The sequence below is a fragment of the Vombatus ursinus genome, unplaced genomic scaffold (genome assembly GCF_900497805.2).
Source record: "Vombatus ursinus unplaced genomic scaffold, bare-nosed wombat genome assembly UNPS02000582.1, whole genome shotgun sequence".
In the NCBI taxonomy this organism is placed as follows: domain Eukaryota; kingdom Metazoa; phylum Chordata; class Mammalia; order Diprotodontia; family Vombatidae; genus Vombatus; species Vombatus ursinus.
The window spans coordinates 22,243,961-22,263,363 of NW_020940360.1; the positions used below are offsets into that span (position 1 = coordinate 22,243,961).

A 19,403-nucleotide genomic window follows, 5' to 3' on the forward strand; every position below is an offset into this window, starting at 1 on the left:
TAAGTTCCCATCTTGATCTAAATACTATGGCATTAATTCTATAGACTATGTTTCTGTTGATACAGCCTAGGGTTGAATTCATTTTTTGGGCAACCAAATAATACTATTGACTTGTTGTCATTAAAAGCTCATATATCCTTTCCATATATACTGCTTTTTAGCCATGTCCTCCTCCATGCTGTACTTGTGCAGTTGAGTTTTTGAACTCATATATAGGACTGTACATTTATCTATCCCTATTACATTTCCCTGTTTGTTTTAGTCCATTGTTCCCACCTGTCAAGATCTTGAATTCTGATTCTGTCATACAATCTATTAGCTAGCTATCCCTTCCCGCTTTATGCCATCCATAAAATTGATAAGTATGCCATCTTTGTTTTCAAGTCACTGACTTTAAAGAATGGTGACTAGGGGACCAAGGACAGAGCAATGCCATTAGAGACATCCCTCCAGGTTTATGTTGATCCATTTATCAACATTCATTCAGCTGAAGACTAATCCACTTAACTTCACTCTCATGCAGGCTCCATTCTTTCATCTTGTCCACAAGGATTTCATGAGGGGCTTTATCAGCCATCTAACTAAAATCCAGATATATTTTACCTATGATATTAGCTATTCTAATCATAAAAAGAAAGAAAAGGAAAATGAAGGCTAGGTTTTCATGACTTATAGGATCATCCATCCAGAATTGAGACCACATAAGTCATCTAATTCAACCCTAACATTTTATAGATAAGGAAACTGAGGCACAGAACATGTAAGTGACTTGCCCAAGGTTACACAGGTAGTAATTATCATTAGTGAAATCTGAACCCTGCTCCTCTGACCGCTGAGCCAGTGTTATACCATACTGCTTCCTACTTGTTCTGAGTAAACTTCTGATTTTTTCCTAATGGTTGCCTCTTCCTTTTCCGAATGTTTACAACTTGTTATATAATCTATCCTAGACTACTCCCAGGGATTGGTGTCAAGTTCACTGATATTTATGTAGTTTCTAGAATCCATATTTCTCTTCTTTTTTAAAAATCACTTGTTCATCTCTAGTTTTTTAGAATCTCTCCATTCCCTATGATTCTTCAGATTACTGACCACAATTCCATAATTACATCCTCGTGCTCTTTCTGTATGTTGAAACTCAAACTCCTTTAAAATATTTTTCTGCTATTTTATTATTTTCTTGACTACCTATCAACCATATTTATTCCTCCCTTCCCAGTCTGAAGATGGTTATTTGATAGAGAAATGGAAAGAAAAATTAAAGAGGAGCAGTTCAGCTTTCTCTCTGTCATTTATGGTGCAATATCAGCTTGAAGGGAGGTGTCTAATGGAATGCCCCAGGGATCTCTGCTTAGCCCTATACTATTTCACTTTTTTTAAATCAGTAACTTACCTAAAGGTCTTATTATCAGATTTGTAGATGATGCAAAACTAGGAGCAACAGCTAAAAATGACTTACCTAAGGGCAATGTTAATTGTCAAATTTGCAGATAATACAAAGCTAGGAGGATAGATAATTTCATAAAGATCTCAACAGACTATTATTTTGATCCAAATCTAATAAGGTGAAATTTAATAGGGATAAATGTGAGTTCTTACACTTGGGTTCAAAAAATCAACCTCAGAAATATGAATGAAGGATATATGGGTAAATAGCTGTTCCTCTGGAAAAAGATACAAACATTTTAGTAGATACGAACAAGCTCAAGATGAACCAGCATTGTAATGTAGAAGCCCCCACAGCTAAGCAGTACTGAGAGAGGAATAATAGCATCTAGGAAATGGGAGATAATAGTTTTACTGTGCTCATTTCTCATCAGACCACACCTGCAGGATAATGCTTAGATCTGGGCACAACCTTTTAAGAAGAACGTTGATAAACCTAAGCATCTTCAGAGGAAGGTTACCCTGATGGTGAAAGGCCTCATGATCATGCTACATGAGGATTTATTGAAACAACTGGATAAATTTAACCTGGAGAAGAGAAGACAGGGTGAACATTTTGTCTTGACTACAAAATATTTGAAGGGCTGTCATGTGAAAAGAGCATTTGACTACTTTTTCTCCTTGATCCCAAAGGACAGAACTAGAAATAATGGGTAGAAGTTGCAAAAAAACTAAAATTAGACTTAAGACAAGGGAAAAAATTGCTAATTATTAGACCTATACAAAAGAGGAATGGTTGCCTGGAAAGGTAGTGGATTCCACCTCAGTGAGTAACCACTAGTGATACGTATCATAGAGAGTGTTCTTGTTCTAATGTGTTTGGGACTTGATGCCTTCTGGGGTCCTTTACAATTCTGAAATTCTGTGAGGTGTCAAATGATGGAAGGTGGTTGTAAATGAGATTCTGTTTTCATTCTGGGCTTTTATCTCTTATTTACGTTATTCTTCTAGATCAGTGCCATTCACTTGCTTCCACTCTTGCTACCTGCCGCTCTTTGACTCTTTTGGAGTCCTTTTTATGAAAAAAAAAAAAAAAAAGGAGCACCTCGGGGCACTGCTCGGACAGCCACATTGGCCACTTGAGCTGCTTTGCCCTTTCTTTCTTTGTTGGGATCATTTGTGAAAGAATTTAATTTTTAAGAGCTTCCTATCCCTGTTGAACTACTTTGCCTTTTAAAGGAGGACTTACCAGGACGGAGCCAAACAACTCAGGGTGGGGATGTTTTGCTCTGTAGTCCTGCTGTGTACAAATGGTCAGATCGGGGAGACTGGTATGCACCATTGAGAAGGAATTTTGAGTATGTTGTATATATCTGATGAATTATTCATATATTTTACTCAAATGTGCTAAGACCAAGGATGATTTTCATTATCTCTAGAATATGGTTGGGGGGTAAGGAGGGAAGAATATATTTAATGTCTCCTATTCATTAATCTTTCTATTCTTTCCTCTTCACCTACACAAAGACCTTTATGTACTAGGCCTGGGGATGGAATTTTTTTCTTTTAAAAATTTCTAGGGATGAAAATTATAATGCACAATGTAATTTGTCAAATATTTGTATTTTTATAAAAGAGCCCATTTGACATTCTAAAACTATCTTAGAGCAGTGTTATCAGAGATTTGGAAAGTATTCTCATTGCTTTTTGTTATTTTGTTTATTTTGAAACACCCTTTAAATTTTTCCAAGAATTGTGAAATACCTATGCAATATATGCTGAAAGACACAATAATCTAAAGTAATCATTATAATCGGGCAGCGAGGTGGCACAGTGGATAGAGTACTGAACCTGGAGTCAGGAAGACTCCTCTCTCTGAATTCAAATCCAGCCTCAGATTCTTACTAGCTGTGTGACACCAGACAAATCATTTAAATCTGTTTGCCTCAGTTTCGTTATGTGTAAAATGACATAGAGATGGAAATGGCAAAACTACTCCAGAGACTTTGCCAAGAAAACCCCATATATCCTCTTCTTTCTACCTTGGGGTCACAAAGAGTCAGACATGACTGAAAACAACTGAATAACAAAAATGATTATTCTCTAGATGAAAAAAAAAAATCCCTACAATCCACTATAAAGAAGATTCTGAAAGACACAAAAATTTAAAGTAATGATTATTTCATAGATGGAAAAAATCTTAACAACTTAGTAACTCTTACCCTCATGACCAGATGTCAAATATAATTTCAGCTGTCCAATGAATGTAGAACAAATCAACAGCCTCTAAACAGAAAGGGCTCAAAAAAGAATAAGATCAAGATAACCTCAAGGTACTTCTGAAACCCAATTAAGAATTACCAATAATGGTTACTTTTAGTTGTTGTTTCCCAGCTTATTGTATGTGTGTATGTATGTATGTATGTATGTATGTATGTATGTATGTATCTACCTATATTCTTTTCCATTAGAATATAAACTCCTTGGAGGGAGAGACTGTTTTGCTTTTCTATTTGTATCTCCTGCTCATAGTAGACACAATAAATTCTGACAGGCTAATTTATTGTATCTTGGGAGGCCCTATTCAAGGGGTCACTTTTTGGTAGAACCACAAGTTATCTCCTTCAGGGACTTCATTGTAGACTTGGAATGAAACTTCTTTCAGCCAAAACAATATTCACCTTGGTGTAGCTCCAAGTAAAAGCTAACCTTTTGTTTGTTTAGTCCAGCCTTATCATAGCACTGGTATAAGAAACTTAAGGTGTGCCTATATCATCTTCATCCTTTCTGACCTATCTGTAGCATTAGACACTGATAACCACCTTCTTGTCTTGGATACTGACTTCTCTCTGTTTTTTGACATTGCTCTCTCCTACCTCTCTGACCACTAATTTTCTGTCTCCTTTGCTGGATCCAGGGCACACCTATCAACCATAGAGGTCTCCTGGATTCTCTGTTCTTCTCCTTTCTATACTAGTTTCCTTAGATGGGTCAATTAACCAACTCTCCGCAGAGCAATCTCCAGTCTCTATATCTAGCCCTGATCTCTTTCCTCTACTTCAGATCCTCATCACCTATTACCTTTTAGAAATCTCAGAGTGTTATAGGCTTATCAAACCCAACATGCTTAAAACAGAACTTATTTTTTTTTCTTCCAGGTTTTCCTATTACTGCCAGGAGATCAGTCATTCCCCTATTCATCAAACTCATAGTCTCAGTATCATCCTCAAGTCCTCCCTCAAACTCTTCTCACTTATCTAATATATTGTTAAGTCTGGTTTCTGTCTTTACAACATTTTTCATATATGTCCTCTTCTCTCTACTCACTGTCACTACCTTGGTAAGGGTCTTCTTTGCCACAGGCCTGGATTATCAATAACTTCTGGTTGGTTTCCCTGTCTCAAGTATCTCCCCATTCTCATCTATCTTCCATTCAGTTGCCAAAGTGATTTTCTTAAGTTGCACATCTGACTGCCATTCTCCTACTCAGTAAACTCTATTGACTCCCTTTTACCTCCAGAAGCAAAACTAAAATGCACAGCCATTTAAATCCCTTCTCAGCTAAGCCCCTTCCTACATTTCTAGCCTTCTACTACCTTACTCCTTCTCCATGAACTCTGTGATCCAGATACACTGACCTTCTCCATATACCTTGCTTCCAAAACTCCATCTCCAATATACCTTTTTACTGTCTGGCGCTCATTTCTGGAACCTTCTCCCTTCTTACCTCATGGCTGCCGTCCTGGCTTCTATCAAGACTCAGTTTAAATTTTAGCTTCTTTAAGAGGCTTTTTCTGGATACTTCCCTTGCAAGTGTCTTCCCTGTGAGACTACTTTCCATTTATATTGTACATGTTGTGTATGGATAATTTTTTGCATCATGTCCTCCATTATATTGATAAGCCAGAAAATTACAATCTATAACAAAAGTCATTAAGACAAGAGCTCCAGGCATATTCAGTTTATTAGGGATAACAGTGGTCCCTAATTAATTAGGTCCAAGTCTTTCCTCATGATCAGGGACCCTAAATTGGGCTCTAGCTATTTTTATACACTTAGGAGAGCACTAAAAATAGGCACTTTACAATTCACTGACTGGTCAATTCCAGAAGGTGGGGGGGGAATCTTATGGTTGGCTAAGGGAAATGTCCATCACTCATAACCACTTTGTCAACGGGCCTTTCATAGGTCACGAGACCTTCCACAGGTCATCAACTCCAGATTATCTCAGCAGGGGACTTTCCAAAGGTCATAAGACCCTCTCAACATTTCTGGGACTTCCACAAGGCATGAGACTCTAGTGTTTGACCAACAGTATCTTAGGAGTCCAAGAAAGTTGTAGGTTTGAAGCAAGGTCCGAAGGGATTAGATGGTGGTGATACATAAGGGTAAAGGGTATCGTACCAGCAAATGAATCTTATCACAGAATGTTAAAGAGTGAGGGGTGGGGTTGGAGTTGGGGGGTAGTACAGTGATTACATTCTTATTACATTTCTAACAATACTAATCTAGCTGACAAGTATAGGTAATAGAATCATCAATACATGGTAGATTAATCATTTACAACTCTTATCCTAATCCCATTAACATGTATAACTAACTTGAACTGAATCCTATTCTGTTTAATTCACTAATACAATCATTGATACCCACCAAGTCATAATAAACAGAATAAATACTGATTAATTTGAGTAAGGGGTATCAAAATTATCATCAGAAATGTAAGCTTCTTGAGGGCAGGGACCATGGTTTTGACTTTCCTTGTCTCCCCATAACAGTGCCTGACACATAGTAAGTGCTTGATATTTTCTTGCTGACTGACTGGCTCCATGAGCATGAACATAAACAGACAATCTCTCTAGAAGTTATGAGTTAGAGAGTTGCCTGGGTGCACTGAGTGTTTAAATCATTTGCCCATTTTTACATAGACATTATAGGTTTTGCTTGAATCCTTTATCTTCTTGATCCTATGACTAGCCCTCTGCCCAATCAACCACACTTTTTATTCCATGAAAAATTTTACCTTTTTTGTGTCATAGAACAAAAGATGTGGCCAGCTGGCTCATTAGATAGGCAGCTGGGTTTGAAGTCAGGAAGACTTGAGTTCAAATTCAGCTTCAGACACTGACCCTGTGCATGTCACTTAACCTCTGTCTGCCTTAGTTTCCTTCTCTGTAAAATGGGGATAACTGCAGCTCTTACCTCTTGGAATTGTTGTGAAGATCACCTAAGATAGTATTTGTTAAAAAAAAAAATCATATAGCACACAGTGCCTGGCACATTACAAAAATGCTTATTGCTTTCCCTTCATGAACACCTTTGGCAGTCTGGTGAAGCCTATGGACCCCTTCTCAGAATAGTGCTTTTAAATGAATAAAATAAAATACATTGGATTACCAAAGAAACCAATTATATTGAAATATAATTATAAAAATATGTATATTTTTAAAAAGTTCACGGACTCTAGGTTAAAAACCCCTGATTTAAAATAACCCTTAAAGATTATCTAGAATATATTATAATTTGAAGAACTCAAAATGAGTTATATTTCAGTTTCCTCCAAAACAGAACTTAGTTTTTTGAAATAACTCTACATACCTGGACATCACAGAAACATATGGGGAGGATGGAAAACACCTGGGAGAGAGAGAGTGTGTGTGTGATCCCTCTCTGTGTAACACTGGATGCCCTATACAGTGATCTCTAAACTTTTTTTGATCATGCACTCGGTCCATCAGTAAAATCATTTTGATCAATATGTGCATATTTACTTATTTACGTATTATTTATGTTGTACTATACAAATAATCGTGTATTTTCACACAATAGAAATGAGAAAAGGATGAGATAAATTTGAAATGATGTTTGTTCCTAGAGTTAGTAGAAAGCCACTGGAGTTGATTGAGTGGGGACAGTGACATGATTATATTTACACTTCAGGACACTCACTTGGGTGGCTGTGGGGAGAATGGAATGTAAAGGAGAGAGACCAGTTAAGAGGCTACTGCAAGAGTCCAGGAGAGAGGTAATGATGTTCTGAACGAGGTTCTGAACTGTGTGAGTGAAACGAAGAGGATATATCGAAGAGATAACGTTATGGAGATAGAAACAAATTCTGGTAATTGATTGGATTTGTGGGGTAAGGGCAACGGAAGAGTAGAGACCGACTCGCAAGTTGCTCACCTGGGTATCAGGACAGTGACCTTGTACCAGGAAAGTAATAGAGAGGTTTGGAAGAGGTGTGGGTTTGGGGAGAAAGATAATGAAAAGATGTCTGCCATACAAATCTCAACTCATCTATGTCTGCTCATCCCTTTTGCTCCACACAAAGGAAACGAGAGGAGGTAGGATTGTTATTCATTGGCCACTGCCCTATTCCTGCTGCAGTTGTGATCTGTCGAACTGAATGTGTGTGGTTGGTGCAGGGGAGGATTTTTGCAATAGTACCTGCACAGCTCTTACCAGGAGTATCTAAGTATTGGTTAGGTTATAAATCCCCTGATGGGTTGACATCTGTCTCAGAATAGGGGTGGCTGGGAGCTCCCATAGCAGAGAGATGGGGAAGAGCAGGAGAGTTTTGGAGCATGAGGTAAGTGTGATTGTGTTGGAGATGGGCCCCATGATAACCTGTCACAAGGAGGATGGGGGATTGTTCAACTTTCCGCACTCTGGTTGGTTGATCATACACCGCTTGGGTCGTGCCACAGACCATTAGGGGTCAGACCAACACTCCCCCCCTCCCCCACACTATGTTGCAGACCACTGCTCTAGAGCCAAAGGGTTTCTTATTTTTAGAGTTGTTTGACATCAATTTTAATAGTGTGCATTTAAAGACATCAACCAGACTAGCAGCTTATTAGTTCTGTGCTAATAGTTTAGGAAATAAGAATAATAATGGTCACTCCTCCAACTTTTTAAAGGGTTAAATGAGCCATGAAAATGTATCTACATTATTATCAGCTTTGTCAGACTGAAGTTTCTTTTAAATCCTTTCAGGTGTTTTGCTCTGACAGTTTATGAGCCTGGGGCTTCATCAATTTTTTTTTAAGTAAATTTCCTGGAGGAATATAAAAGTAGCATGCATGTCATATATACATATGCCTGCAGTCATTTATAATGGTTAATGTGCATGTGTGCACACACACACACACACACACACACACACACACACCCTCCCCTGAAATAGCTATTTTACAAGCAAAATGTTGACACAATTTTAATTAGAGTGCTCTAGTGAGCATTGTTGTAATTGTCAATATACCTCCAATGCAGCAGTTTCATTGTTCTGGTTGAGAAAATGTTGTATTTCCAAATCTCTAAGTTTCAGGTACTTTTTGACTTGAGGGATATGTTATCTGTTGGACTGAAATTCCCTTTGCTGTTTCTAGAAGAAAAATGAATCTGATTCTTTAATAGTCTAGTGAGTTAATATCTATATATGAACCATCCTTTTTTCTTTTCTTTTTGGACTAAATCTGTGATTTCATCAATGTGGAGGACCCCCAGTTCTCTACCAAAGCAGATCAGCCCCTGCTCTGTAGTTTATACGCTTAGACTGAATTATCGTAGGCACTAGGAGATTAAAGTGACTTGACCATGGTCACACAGTTAGTATGTATATATGTTTAGAGGCATGACTTGCCCTCAGGGATACAAAGATGAGAAAGTAAGGTGGATGTTGATCCAGCCTTTTCTTTCTGTCCCTTTTTCCATGTTAGAATGAAGTATGCCTTTGTGAGACAGCTCATCTACCCTTCATATGAGGGTGAATAAGGCAGAGAAGTTTTGCCCTCTAGGTAAACATAAATCATTTAGTCCTGAGCATTGGTTATGAGAGCTATGGCAGGTTACCTTTTATCAAGAAAGGATAGTTGTTGATCAAGGGAACAATTAATGCCAGTCTTATAAGTATGAGGCTTTTATTTTCTTTTATGCTGAGGGTAAAGGTTTGATTAAACCATCTGATGCAAATAAGCTTTTAAAAATATGTTTATATGCCTTTGACTTAGTGAGTACTAAATAAATACTTGTCAGATGGAATTGAATGTGTATTCCAGAAATGAAATGTTAAAAATAACAAATGATACACATATATATAACTTAAGGTTTAAAGGAAGCTTTCCTAAAAAAAACTTGGTGGTTTAGGTAGAATGAATATAATTTCTCCCATTTTGTAGATGAATAAACTAAGGTTTGGCGAGGATCAGTGTTAGAGACAGGATTTGAACTCCAGGTGCAACTCACTGCCTGGTGAAATACTTCATTTTCATGAGTTTGGAATAATTCCTTAATTCACAATTGACAGAAACTTAACTTTGACATTGCTTCACACACACACACACACACACACACACACACACACACACACACACACACATCCTAGTAAATGTTTAACTGGGCTTTCTTGAGGGAAAAAGGTATGTATGACAAACTTTTAAGTTTAGTCTGCATTATTAACATTTTCTCTATCACTTTCTTAAGTCCATATAAATCAATAAAACAATAAAGTCATCATTTGTAGAGATCACCTGTTTCCTAGGTGTAAATGCTCACACAGAAAATTTAACAATTGGTTTTCACAAGCCAGTTTGAATTGGCTTCAGTGCACCATTGGATATATACTTCACAGATTTTCACAAAAGTATATACATATACGTATGTATATGCACATACACATATACTTACCTACCTACATATACGTACATGTATGTGTGCATGTATACATATACACATCTCTGTATAGTGCATGTATACACATACATACTACATATGTATGAAACTACATATAAGCACATAACACACATATATATAGCTTGTTTTAAAAGCAGTTTTGCTCTAGAGTTTTCATAAAAGGTCGAGAATTCTGGATACATTATAGAAATAATCATTAAAGATATTGTGTTGACAAAATTTAATTAAAGTTATTAGTATAATGTGTTAGATGTTTGTTGCAGTAGTTCTTTTTACATAATTTATTTTCCTCACAAGTTGTATTTATATTTTGGGGGGTGGGTAGATATAACATTTTAATATACTAGGGCATTAGCCTTTTTAAAAAAATTCAGTGAGGAATCTTTTTTTAAAAATAAATAATTGCTTTTAATATTTTGCCTTAATCTGGATTTTTCATATATTGGGTTTACTGGAAATGAGTTACACTTGTATTCTAACTCTGGATTTTGCTAGTGGCATGCTACATTCATGAAACATTACAAAGCTATGCAGTGAAAAGAAAAATCCATTTCTTTCTGAGCCTGTAGGCTCCTATGTGATCTTGAGTAGCACTTTTGATGCCCAGGATGATGTGTTTTGGGAGTCACCATGGAGTAGGACCCAACTGATGTGAATTGAGGAAAAAACAAATAAAAGAAAATAGCTCTTGTATATTTGTGAACCAACTCCTATTGATCTAGAATGACCTTGAATTATAGTGTATTCTCAAGAGAAAAACACAAATGGTGAAAAAAAAAATCAAAAGAACTTTTCTTTTCAAAATTGGTTATATTTATACCCCCACTTCAAGTTGATTGACTCTAGATATGTGATTTATTTAATCTGAAATATTCCAAAAATCAGGCACAATGAAGAATATGTCTTGGGTTATTTTGATATACAGTTTCCTTTTTTATTAGCAAATTTTACTTTTTAAGTTTGGAGGTGATTGCTATTTATATACTTTTATACATAGAAGTCATGTTTGGGCCTGAGTATGTTTGTCTGAATCAAGCTTTTGAGATTTGTGGTAACAGGTCACTTGCAAGCTTAAGAGGCTATTATTTTCATGTCACTGTCATTAACATTAAAATTTCCCAAAGAATCCAGCACCCTATCATGTCAGATAATGAAATGAATAGAGGGGGATAATACTATGTGTTTGTATAAAAATTGAAACAGAATCCTCCCATTCATTCTTCTGCTCCATAGTCAGATTCCTATAGTCTGTACAGTTTCAGAGAAGATAAAGTGAAAGGCAGGTTGGAAAGGCTTTTTAAGAGAGCCCCAAAGATAAGGTTAAAAGGACGGAGGAAAATAGTGCTTATGGTGACAGGCTACAGGACTTGCAGTGATTTATTTTAGAGAAAATAGAATTCAAGTTCTTTAAGACTAGGGAATGATCCCTTTCTTTGTACTGTATTCCAGTTGCTTGGCACAGGGTCCAACACTTAGTAGGTGTTTAAAAATTGCTAGTTGATTGATTGATCAAGGAGAGATAAGGAATTACAAGTATAACTAGCGCAGGGCCCTGAAACCATCTAGTGAGGATAGTATGCTTGGGCAGGTATATTGATTGAATACATAATTAAATCCCTGTGTTCCTCTGCATTCTTTCCAGCGGTGCCCATCAAAGCCTTCTCATTCTGATACTCTTGTCCATGTCCTCCACTGAGGAATACTCACTGTGCTGGGGGCTGAGAGCTTTGGCTTGGCATTGGATAAATACCAAGAGAACATGCAGATTATCCATTAGTTATCTCTTTCTTTTGCTGTGTGACCAGTACCTCTTTTTCTGGTGATGTCTCTCAGTGATGTTGGCTGCTAGTGCCCTCCTTTCCAAACTACTTTGTATTGAACTACTCCATGTATCCATGTAGAGATGTGTGTGTATATATATATATATATATATATATATATATATATATATGTATTCATTTTATACTTATGCCATATGTATTTTAAATGTATTTGTCTCTTCCATTGGAATGTAAGCTTCTTGTGAACAGAGATGGTTTCATTCTTTGTACTAGTCTCCCCAGTGCCTGGCACATAACAGTGCTTAATAAAGACTTGTCAATTGATAGTAATGTTACTGTCCACTCAGAGCCACCATGTATATTTTCACCGCCTTTTGGAGGACACTCAACTTTAGTTCTTTGGGGACTCTGGTATTCCAAATTTGACTAGATTGAAGGAATCATTTTCCAGATGAAAATAACATAAAATGTTTTAGCTAGAGATAGTGAAATGACCTTTTGGGGAAGTTTTTGAAAATGAGTCTTATCTGTCTTAGATTAGTCACTTAATCAGCAAGTATTTATTAAACATCTGCTATTTGCCAGGCACTGGGAATATAAATAAAAATTTAAATAATGTCTACTGAGTGAGGTTATGTTCTGTGATCCCATTTGGGGTTTCTTGGCAAAGATACTGGAGTGGTTTGGCATTTCCTTCTCCAGCTCATTTTACAGATGAGAAAACTGAGACAAATAGGATTAGGTGGCTTGCTCAAGCTTGCATAGCTAGTGTCTGAGGCCAAATTTGAACATTGATCTTTTTGAGTCTAGGTCTGGAGCTCTATCCGCTGTGCCATCTAGCTGCCCACATAAATATATACGGAATCAATATGTACAAAACCAGTACAAGGTAGCTAGGAGGGCACCAACAGTAGGGAGATAAGGACAAGGTAGAAGATAGCAGTACTTCAGCTTTATCTTGAGAAGGATTCTAAGAGGTGTAGAGATGAGAAGGGAGTATATTCCAGGCATGAGAGACAGTCAGTGTAAAAGTATGAAGTATGAAGATGGAAGGCCAGGTAAGGAAGAGATAGGAAGCTAGTTTGCTTGGACTGTCCGCTGAAGGAAGAGGAATTACATATAATGAGGCTGAAAAAATAGATTGTGTCCAGGATGTGAAGGATTTTAAAAGCCAAAGGGTATATTTTTATCCTAGAAACAATAGGGAACCATTGGAGTTTATTGAGTAAGAGATTCAGAAATGTGCTTAAGCAAAATCAGTTTAGATGCTAGCATGGAATCTGGAGAGATGAGACAGGAAGACTCTTTGGGAGGCCATTTGCAGTGGTTGAGGTGAGATGACAGGACCTGAACGAGGGCATTGGTTGGGTGTTCGAAAGGAATAAGATGTGAGAGATGTTGTAGAGGGCAAGATTGAGCAATTGATTGGTTTATGTGGAGTGAGAAAGAATGAGAGGTTGAGACTAATCCTGAAGTTATAGACCAGGGAGAATAGAATGCTGATGGTGCCATTAGATGTGTGACGTTGGGCAAGTCACTTAACCCTGTTTGCGTTAGTTTCCTCATCTGTAAAATGAGTTGGAGAAGGAAATGCCAAACCACTCCAGTATCTTTGTAAAGAAAACCCCAAATGGGGTTATAGAACATAAACTTACTCGGTAGAGTAGGTGCCATTTGGAAGAGGGATGGGTTTGGAGGAAATGATATTGAGATCTGTTTTGGACATCTCAAGTATAAGATTCCTCTAGGCAATCAAGTTAGATTACTTAGTGATATCCTCTTTCCTCATTCTGGCTCAGCCACTGGAAAATGTATTTTAAGTGAAAAGATTGACTTACCACTCCATTCTACTCCCTAGAAAGCAAAGAAATACAAAATCGATGATGTTTATTATAACACAAGTGTTAAATAGTAACAAAACTGCTCTGCCTGTCTTTGTTCCTTTCTCAGTCTGCTTCTGCTCTCTTCTGTGTATTTTTAATATTTCTTGGCGCTCTTTTCTTTCACTTTTTTTCACATCATTACCCTCCAACTTTCCCCATATAACCTGTACCTCAAAAAGAAACCCTCTATTGTAATAAGTAAGCATAGTCGAACTAAGCCAAGCCACATATTAGCTTCATCTCAAAATGCATGTCTCATTCTGTACCTTTATTTTGTTACCTGTTTACCAAAAAGTGGGTAGTGTGCTCCATTTTCAGTCTTTTGAAGTCATGATTGGTCATTGCATGACTTAGAGTTCTTATGTCTTTCAAAGTTGTTTCCTTTAATTATTGTAGTCACTGTATAAATGATTCCCCTAGTTCTATTCATTTCATTCAGTATCAGTTCATAAAATTCAGCCCATGTTCTCTGAATCTGTCCCTTTCATCACTTCTTATGGCACAATAATATCCTATTACATTCATGTGTCCTAATTTATGCAGCAATTCTCTAATTGATGGGCACCCATTTTGTTTATAATTCTTTACTACTACAAAAATACTGTTACAAATTTGTTTCTACATATATTTTCTTCTGTGTCTTATCTTTTACCTCTTTGCAGTATGTGTCCAGTGGTGTTATTGCTAGCTTAAATGATATCATAGAATGAAGAATTTATTAAATGCTTTTATATGCTAAAGCACTGTGCTAAAGCCTGGGGATAGAAATGGAAAAAGCAAGACAGTCCCTATTCTCAAGAAGCTTGTATTTCAATAAGAGAAGACAATTTAGGAAGAGGAATTATAGCCAACGAGGGGTCTGTGGTAAGACCATAAGGCAAGACCATTCATTGCCATATAACAATACCAGGTCACTTAATTTGACAATTGCTTGACATGCCATTTGAAGGAATGGTTGTATAGTTTCAAATTATTTTCTATAATGCTTGGTACAACTCATAATTGAACAGATAGGACATTAGTGTGCCTGACCTCCCATAGCCCTACCAACAATTGTAATTTTTCTTTTGTTTATCATCTCTGCCAATTTGATGAGAATAGGGTAGAAACTCAATGTTTTAAATTTACATCTGCCTTATTATTATTGACTTGGAGCATACTTTCATCTGGCTGTTAATAGTGTGCATTTCTTTTTTGAGGACTGCTTGCTTGTTCATATCCACAAATTTATATTGGAGACTGGTTTTTGTTCTTGTTTTTTGTATCAATTCCATATATACCTTAGATTCCATATCTTTATCAGACAAATTTGCTATAAAATTTGTCTCATGTTAATTATTGCTTTTCTAACTGTATTGATATTGTTTCTGTCGAAATGTAATTGTATATAATCAAAATTATTCATTTATTTTATGATCATCTCTATTCCTTGTTTGTTAAAGGACCCTTCCCCTACATAGCTGTGAAGGGTATATCCTTCTCTTCTCTCATTTGTTTATAATATGACCTCTCATATATAGGTTAATGTATCCATTTGGAATGTATTAAAATTTTATGATGTGTGATGTTCATTTAATTTTTGCCAGTCTGCTTTCCAGTTTTCCCAGCAGTTTTTATTTATTAGGGAGTTTTTACTCCAGTAATTAGTGTCCTTGAGTTCTTAGATTTTTTTTTTTATATTTCAGTCATCTTGGATAGATTCTAGGATATTTTCTCCTCTTTATTTAATTCTGCACAGGAGTTTATATTGTCAGTGGGATGCCAACATACAGATAATTTTGATATCACTGTTCTGAATGATGATGATGATAACAATAGCAATGCTAACAATATCTCATATATAACACTTCAAGGTTTGCAAAGCACTTTTATGTATGTTATCATGTTTGGTCCTCATAGTTCTCCAAAGTACTATTAGTATCCCATTTTACAGATGCAGAAACTGAGGCTAATAGCGGTTAAGTGGCTTGCGAAGTGTCACACAGCTAGCAAGTGTCTGAGGCAGGATACAAACTCACTTCTTCCTGTTTTCAAGTCCAGCATTATTGGGTCCGTCTTTATAAAATTCAGAGAAGCAAGAATTAATTGTGGTACTGTTTCTCTAATCTTATAATTTTATAGTTCTGTCATAGGTTTTTATGGCAAAGTATAGCACTTTCTCTTTCAAAAAAGGTTTTTTGCCTTTGTAAAAATGAAATTAAACAAAGCTTTTAAATAACTTAGCTAAATGTACCCAAGTCAATCATGGATCAAGGAGTAGAGACAGAGTCCCCAAACCATTGATGTGGCACGTGAAGCTAAATCTAGCCAGGTGTCCTAAGTCACTAAAACATCCTACTTAGCCTTTATGAGATTTTTACCTTCTGAATATGTATGCTGCCAAAAGTTCCATTTATTCCACTAAGGTAGTAATTGACCAGATTTATCCTGGTAACTTGAAAGAGTTAATGCAGTTTCCCAAAGTGCCTAATTGAATCCCACTGGAAGAACCTGGCTCATTATCTGGGATATGAACACTGCCTCCTGAATGGAATGCTGTCTGAAGTCTATAAATGTATATCTAGGTGAGAAGGGGTCTAAGGCAGATGTTAGAGTAGTTAGTTTTAATTAACATTCACTTGAATTTAAGGGGAAACATGAGCTTATTTAACAAGTGAGAATGACTTGGTTGGCCTAAAGGTATCAATAAAGGATAAAGGCTAAAAATTATGTGAGGTCAGAAAGAAGTTAAAAATATTGGAAAGGTATGAAGTAAAATTCATCTGAGAAAATGCAAGCTTAATGTGTGAGGTGAAAAGTGATATGCAATAGTTATTCCGTGGGGAAAAGAACATGAAAATAGCAGTGATGGGTGTACTCTAGGGGCAGTAAAAGAGCAAACCAGAAATGGAACAGTAATGATATTCCATTAAAACTTTTTTTATTTAAGTACTTTTGTTAAGTACTGCTAAGTACAGTTAAATACTGTTAACTTTTCAGTTAACATTTATTTAAGTGCTTGCTGTATGTATTTAAGCACTGTACTGAGGACCTGGAAAAGATATGTTTATAGATACATATAATTGTACAATACAATAATAGGCAGCAAGCAAAGTGCTTTGTGAGTTTGAGTGGGAAAGATTCATGGAGGAAGTGACATTTGAATTGAGATTTAAAATACTGATGGGAATAGAAATAGGCCAAAAAGGGTGGGGAGTACATTTCAGGGAGAAAGAACAGCATGAGCAAAAACATGAAGGGAGGAAAGTGTTGGGTATATTTGAGAGAAAGTATGTCTGGATTTGGATAGAATCTGGAGTATACCATAAGGTATAGTGTGATGCAAGCCCACAGAAGTAGGATGCTTCCAGATATTGGAAGGCCTGCCGTGCCAGGTAAAGAAGTTTGCATTTTAGAAGGGAGGCAATTAGGGAGCCATGGAAGAAGTTTGAGCAGAGTTGGATGTAAATAGATCTCTAGGGAAATTGAGGAGCTGCTAATATCAGGTAGGATGCAATTGCAATACCTCACATTGGTGGTAATGAAGATTTGTATTTGGGTGGTGCTGATCAGGCTAGAGAGGAGAGAATAGGTGTGAAAGATGTTATAAAGTTGTCATCAGTAGGCCCTGAATTATTGAGAGATGAGGGAGAAAGAAGTGTTAAATAAAGATAGTATCTTTTTGAATATGAGAAATCGGGTGCCATCGATCAAAATAGTGAACTCAGAAAAGGGAACAGGTTTTGGGAAAAAATTATAAACCTAGTTTGTTTTTGTACATATTAAGTTTCAGATTACAGTGGGGCATCAAGGTAGAGATGCCCTGTAGGTAGCTGGAAATACGTGTCTGCAGTCAAAAAGAGAAGTCAGGTCTAAATGTGTAGATTTGGGATTCATCTATCCATAGACATATCCTTAGGAAATTGAGGATTGTTAAGTTTTCTGTCCTTTTCATGTAGTATCATAGTTTGCTAGAAAGATGAAGTAAAACTTCTTTATAGGTGGGCAAGGAGATTGATTAAGAAGTAGAAAGAACTGATTAATGAGGAGAAAGAAAAAATAACTAGATATATATCACTAGGTTTAAAAAAAAAGTCTAGAGAGGTACTAATCCTCTGCTGCTTCTCTTTTGCTCATCTCTGCAGCATCTAAGTGAATGGAAAAAACTTAGAATATCGAGGAATTAATTACCAGAACAAAGTAGGAATGATCAGATAAAATCCAGAGAATAAAATAAGAGATATTGTAGGCAAAATATTAAAAATCATACCTATGGTGTATGAGGTGCACTTAAGAGAGTGATGAAGCCATCCATAGAAACTTTAAAAGGGCTATGAGTAAAGAATGAGCCATACAATTTGAAATAAAAAATAAACCAGAGAAATATCTTCCCAAGGATATGGTTGGAACACAGGTCACTGAAACATACAAAATTAGAGTGGCCAGAGATCTAGGGAGTTGATTGTAGATAGCTATCCCATTCTGATGGAGAGGGGATTGACCATCTAACTAGGTCTTCCTTTTGTCATCTGTAATATCTGTGATGAATATAGGCACTGCCACATTAAAGCAAATTTTTATTTTTTTATTCAGTTGAGAATTTTGTTTCATTTGAATCCTTTTGATTCTTAGAGATTTTAGACTATTGGATACTGAAATACAGCTAACAAAGATCCTGTTAGCGTGTCTATAGATTTTGAGAGGATATGAATGACATTCAATCTCTGTTCTCTTCACTAAGTATTTCAAAAAGAAACTGAAGAAACAAGTCCCAAGTAAGACCTAAATTTAGAAGCAAGTGAACAAAGAGAGTGATTAGCTGGCTTGTTCCTGAGAGTTCTGAAATTTTCTCCTACAGTTGGTAACATTGTTCCAGTGAGCTGTCTGAGGATGCAGATCTTCAAGTTTATGGATTAGAAAGTAACAAAGCAGTCCATGGTTCTATTTTATCATCCATAAAAGCAGTCTAACTAGTCTATCATTGCTAAAATTTGGCCCGTTAATTTCAGTTCCATACCTTTGTTTTGATGTAATTTTATTTCAGTTTAGCATACCAGTTGCTGATAATGATATAACTACCTCCATGTACCAATGACATTTTATTGTCTTTTTTTTTTTGAGGTAGAATGCATTTACTATTGAATGAGTTTGTTGGTTTAATACATCCTGCCAAATTTAGGCATCATATTTAAAGATTTAAGGTATTTCAGATAATTTTAAATAGAACGTTTCATTTTTAAATTATGCATGTTTTTATTTCCCCCCCATCCCTCTCCTGTTTTGTAATTGGTGACCTTTTATGTCCTAGGCTCTTTCAAGCACTAAGATTTGGTGATTCTGGGATTCAATTATGGGCTTCCCTTTGTTTTCTAGAATTCCTTTTGTAAAAGAAAGACTAGACTATGGTGAGAGGAGGCTAAAGTTGCATGTTGATATTTAAGCCAAATGAGAAGACAATGTCTTTTGTAAGGAATTTATACGAAGATCTTATACATAGATTTCCAAGATTCTGCATGTGCTAACAACATATATCTTAAGATAAAAAATAAATTCATGACCCTCCCTACCTCACACAAAACTGATATATTTTAGTCTTTTTCTTTTTCTTCGTGTCTGGCACACCTAGGAAAGGGGTAGGGAGACAGCCTTTTTCCCCCTTCTAAATCATTCTGGTAGTGTCATA

At 36.3% G+C, this 19,403-nt stretch overlaps 1 protein-coding gene across 2 annotated transcripts in view; it reads left to right on the forward strand.

Moving 5' to 3' along the window:
* The window catches only part of KLHL32 (kelch like family member 32), a 294,695-nt gene that overhangs the window by 239,979 nt on the left and 35,313 nt on the right, over positions 1-19,403 (forward strand). The window lies entirely within an intron of this gene.